This window comes from Rhinopithecus roxellana, chromosome 2 (genome assembly GCF_007565055.1).
Source record: "Rhinopithecus roxellana isolate Shanxi Qingling chromosome 2, ASM756505v1, whole genome shotgun sequence".
NCBI lineage: Eukaryota > Metazoa > Chordata > Mammalia > Primates > Cercopithecidae > Rhinopithecus > Rhinopithecus roxellana.
The window spans coordinates 4,012,889-4,018,888 of NC_044550.1; positions in this window are offsets into that span (position 1 = coordinate 4,012,889).

The following is a 6,000-nucleotide window of genomic DNA, read 5'->3' on the forward strand; positions in this document are numbered from 1 at the left end:
GATATTGAACTTTAATTATTACTGATTATTGATGATGGTGGTGATTAAAGAATGACTAAAAAGTGACGCTCAAGTGATAAAATTGGAGAGAAAGAAACAAAGAAGGAATTTTGGTAGGAAGTAAAAAAGGAAAGTAAGAGAATTGTTTTGTATGTGATTTACTGCACCTGATTACGGGAAAGTTGAAAGTGGTTCTACTATCTGTCATTTAATCTTTTTTAAAAGAGCCTACACTGACTTGGAAATGGGTGAACTGATACATAGAAAAACTGAGGGGAGGATACTGGTGTCAAAGAACTCACTTTCCTTCCACCTTTAATTGCAGCATTATCTGCCATGCTTCCAGAAACAGGAGCAAGTGAGAGAAAGGGAAAGATAGATGGCTTCTTGGTCTCCCTGCTGTGCCCAGATGATTGTACATTTTAGAGGAAAAAAAAATTAATAATCTGATTTTTTTAAATCCTCACCCACAGTTGATCCTAAGCTAAATATTTTTGAAAGTTATACTTTTAGGTTAACTTTCATTTCTTTTGATTATACTACCCTCTGCCCCAGTTTTTACTTGAGATTTCAAAGGTCATACTCCAAAAAAAGCACTTTATTGTGATATTCTGAGTAAAAATTAAAGTGAAAATTGTGACTAGTCTCATAGGAACCCCTAAGGGAGTAAGGCTTTGTCTTCTTTTAAACAGTATGTTTGAGGGAACTTCAAAGGTTGTAGAATAAAAATTAATTTTGAAATCACATGAAATTCTTATCTCTACCTTAAATTATCTGAAGAGTTTTCTACTTCTACTCAAAAGTCCTATAATTGTTGGAAAATTAAAGCTAGAATGCAATTTAAGGTAATTTGGAAACAACTACTTTCATATAACTGAGGGGAAAAAAGATGGTGCTGCAGTGGTTTTTGTGATTTGCTCATTAACCCTCACATAGTATATGGTAGCATGTTGTTATAGTGAGCAGGGGCAGGTAAAGAAATGATACCAGTTGAGTAATATATTTGCCAGTTGTCATTTCTGCTGCTGCCAATAATTACCTGATTTTTTTTTTTTTTAAGAAGCCTATTTAACATTTTGAGTTTGGGGATTACAATCATGTACTTAAAGTTAAAACTCATTTTAGTCAAATAACAGGGAAGAGGCATTATGATTAAATTATGCTTAACCCTGACTTTCATAAACTCATCAATATTGTTTGTTCAATTTGAGTTAAATTGTACATGTAAACTCATGTTTCTACACAAATGTAGAGTCAAAGCAGTTGTCACCTCCCCTAGTTTCATTAACACTCTCAGTTAAATGGAAATCAAATTGTTTAGAACTCTCATCTCCATCTCTCACTGTTCTGTCTCTTATTTTTGGTCATCTCTGACAATTAAGATTTCCGTTACTGTTAGCATGAACTTTTTCCTACAGATAAATTCAGCATTCTTCTTAGACGCTTAGTTTTGTGCTAAGAGCAGTTGATCCCTTTGGGTTTTTCTGCTATCCCACTTCTAAAATTAAAACAAAAACTAAAACAAAAACAATGTCTCATTTTGGTGTTAATAATTTGGTATGTATATTTAAAAAGGCTTGGGGACTAGGCCAACTCCCACCTCCTCTTCACCTTGAGAATTGCCTCTACTACAGAACCACAGATACTAGCCAGCGAGGTTTGTGACTTTTCTATGAGGACATCACTTTGTCCCTCAGTCCAGCTTACCTAACAGGGGCTGTCAGTCAACTGCTTGGAAACATCTATTGTGTCTGCTGTATTCTTATTGCTGATTTGATGGGATTTAAGGTGATAGCCCAATCCTTAACAGGAGCAGTCAGTACTATAGCACTCAGTATATGGCAAACCTTCCTGTCATCAAAATAAGTCTCCATGGGAGCTCATCAGTCAGCTTTCTGTTATTCTCCATTGCCTGTGAACTGGTGGATCCTTGAGACATCCTGTATACCTGGATCCCCTGTCTTCTATAGGCAGGTTGTAGGGAAGCAGGAGTATATTTCACATTTCACTGCTCTATTGGACCGAGGTTTGAACTTCCTCTGCCTATTTTTTTTCTTTTAAGACAACTACTACTCCTTAGTTTTGCTGCCTTTTGGGGTCTGAAACTCAAAAGCAGTCCTTTTCAATGTGTAATATCCCTGTTTTATTCCTTGACACTTCTTTCCAGTATCTGAAGAGCTTCCCCTTCCCATGTTATGGGAACTCATCCTATTTTATATATTTTGTCTTTCTAGATAGTATTTGTTCTTCCAATATCTAATGTAATAATGAGATAGTGCTGACTGAAATGGAAAAAGTTACCAAAAAAGAAAAAATATATCGGGGAGGCAATGAAGATGGAGTGAGGGGATCAATTGTATTATCCCATTAATATGAATGTAAAATTTTATATATCATTCTAAAGAAGATAGAAAAGTACAGAGACCAACATGCCAAGAAACTTATTTTCAACCCCAGACATTCTTTTTCTGGGAAGGCCTTTACATCTGTCTAATAGGAACCCTCCCTATGTCAAATATGCTTTCTTCCCTAAAAGCACTTACCCCTTACCAGTAAGTGCTATTGTTACCTTCAGGTAATAATAGCTGAAATGCTGCTTAGAAAGAAATCGGTTTACTAAAACGGGGGAAAAATCTTGTGATGGAGTAGAGAAATGCATTCTTATCACATTTTGGAAGCATATAAATTCTACTGAAGAATGAAAGAAGATAAAAATATCGATTAAGGACCATAAATGTGGAAAAGTAGTGCTACAGATGAAATAATATAGAGATTTTGATAAAGAAGCTAGAGTCTCAGAACAGAAGTATAAGCATATTGTTAAGCAAACTTTCTTAACTTGAAAGCAATCAGAGCTTACAACCAAAAAAAAGCATAGTATTTATCAATAAGACAACATTATTTTCAAGATATAAATAATGTTGAAAATAATGTTGAATGAAATGCAGGTTCTATAAGCATACTAGCAAAAAAAAAAGAAAAATGACAGGTTACCCACTTCATATGGTTGAATGTGTCCCATCCAAAATTCAGATGTTGAAACTTGATGGTCAATGTGACAGTGTTAGGAGATGGGGCCTTTAAGAGATGATTAGGCTGCTCCCTCATGAATAGGATTAAGGCCCTTATAAAAAGAAGCTTTATGCAGTGTTCAGATCTCTTGCCCTTTGACCTTCTGACATATGAAGACACAGCATTTCTCTCCTCTGAAGGATGCAGCCCTCATAACTGAACCTGCCAGTATAGTGATCTTGGACTTCCTAGTTTCCAGAACTCTAAGAAATAAGTTTCTGTTCTTTATAAATTACCCAGTCCCAGGTATTTTGTTACAGAAGCATGACCAGACTAGACACTACAAAAGTGCACAATTCATGATAAGTTCAAATTTTTCCACAATGCTAAATGTCAGAATTATTGGAAAAAAAAAAAAAAAAAAAAAAAACTAACTTGAATTGACTCTTTTTCTTGTGCCACAGACTGAAGTAAGAACCTCATGAGAATGAACTCACATAACCCCCACTACAACTCTATGCATAGTTAAAACTGTGTACCCTTTAACCTACAACTCCCCATTTAAGGTTTCAGTTATGTAGGATGAATACTTTCCAAAGATCTTGTATACTGCATGGTGATTATTGTCAATGATACAGTATTGTACACTTGTAATTTGCAAGAGAGTAGATCTTAAACATCTTACCACACACAAACACACACACACACACAAAATGTAACTGTGAAGTGATGGACATATTAATTTGCTTTATTGTGGAAATCATTTCACAGTGTATAGGTATATCAAAATATCACATTGTATACCTTAAATATGTATATGTTATATGTCAATTATGTCTCAATAAAGCTGGGGGGAAAAGAACCCTATGCAGTATTTACTGTTAAAATCACATTTCACAACAGGGAGAAACAGAAATTCAGGAAGCTCTGTGATTGGCCCTTAATCATAGAGTGTGTACCCAGCAAATTAGGATTGAAGGTTATATTATTCAATTATTGAATGAGGTCTACACATATGTATAACTAAAAAATAGATTAACAAATATTCACTAAGCCTTGTATGCCACAAAGAATACATTAGATTTTCCAGTACAACATTTAAGAGAATTGAAATCTGCAGAAAAAAACAACAAATTAAAAGAGGAAAAACTTTTACAAATTTGGTTTTATTTCCACAATGCTCAAGACACAATATAGAAAATAGTAACCAAAACTTTCCAATCATTTGGAAAATGTGCTTTAACTGTCCACTTAAATTATGACAATTGTTCCAACAAATTTTACTATATGCAGTGGATAAGGTTTGAATTCTTTCTCAGGAGGCTTCTCGGACTCTAAGAAAATATGCTTTAGGAGACTTGAAGTACCTGGTCACTAGACAAATCCACTCCTCTGCAAATCTTTCTTAGACTCAAGCTGAGGCCATCGCTATACTTTCTTCCTCCCAAATATTTACAACTTCCTGCCAAGTTACAGGTCCCTGTTAGAATTTCTCACCATTCCTACAACTCCCTCTCTATGGAAAACCAGTCAGCTAAGCTTTCAGGGCACTCAGGTAAAATCTCCCAAATCTGCTTCAAGGGAATGATTCCAATATCATCAACATTTTTGATCTGTCTTTGTCAGACCTTTCCACTCATCTCAAGACCATTAAGGTAGCCTCATTTTCAGTCAACAATCTTTTTTAAAAAAATAAAACCTGAAAAACTTTATTAGCCCAATAGTTGTTCCTGGAAGAAGAGGAGGAAAAGGAAGCAAGAAAGGAATTGTTGCTAGTCCTATATAGAATTGCCAGCATTTTATTTTCCCAAAATTATTAAATTAGGAAAAAAAGTTTGCTATAATTTATATGTATTATGAACACTTTTTTATAGAAGAAATATAATGCTAAAAATAAGTTAAATGAATTTAGTCTTAGAAAATCTTTTTTCTTATTTTGCTAAAAATTATTAAAGTCTTATATAAACCAATATCCTTAGATCACAGTTTGGGAAATACTAATTTCTTTTGTAGATCTAATGAGAAGAGGGCTGAAATTTCAAAAATAAGAGGCACTGCAAAAACCATGTATATATATATTTCCATATATATATGGAAATTATGAAATATCAATATTGAAGACATATGAGAAATAAAGGTTCAAGGTTATCTAGTAAATTGTACACTTGGATATAATTTATTAATGATAGCTAAATGGCTCATTGAATGTAATAGAAAGTAGCAATCCTCGTATTCTATTTAAAATAAGCTATGATATTAGAAACTTGAACTTCATGAGGCTGGTAATACCAATAGAGGCGTGCTGAGCTACATAGATTGTGAAGTAGAAAAGTTGAAGAACAGTAAAGAATGTGTTTCTCCAGCATTGTTCTAATTAGAGTCAGCTGTGTCTAATGGACACATAATAAAGCAGGAATAAGTCTTTATTTTCTGTTTTGGGATGAATATGAACATTCAAGTTGTTTGCTCTGATTCTACAAACTTGATTCTCATTCCAAGACAAATAGAAAAAATTAAGATATTATAGAAAATAAAAAAGTGCTTCCCTGAATTCAGGTTAGTAACTTTTGTTGTGAAATTTGTTTAGCATAATATACACTAATAAACCCTAAGATAATTTATAAATAAAATGTTTTAATTATGCAAGATCAGAGGCACTTCAGCCATATCACATCTTAATGCACAAAATCATATCCTATTTCTAGAGGTTTTAACCCAAAGTTTATCAAATAAATTCCTTATTTTATCTCAGAAATCACGTGATCTCACTTAGTGAATGAAATCAAGGGCTTTTTGCTCTTAGTCTTAAGATAGACACAAGAAAATAAACATATTCTTCAATTTAAATTTCAATAATTCATTTGCCTAAAATTTATATCACGTTATTTTTAACTTTAATATATGAAACTCCTTCATCCAGGATACAGAACTTAGTACATAAGTATAAATAAACAAATTAGCTTTTTCGATTAAACTTACAGACAGGTA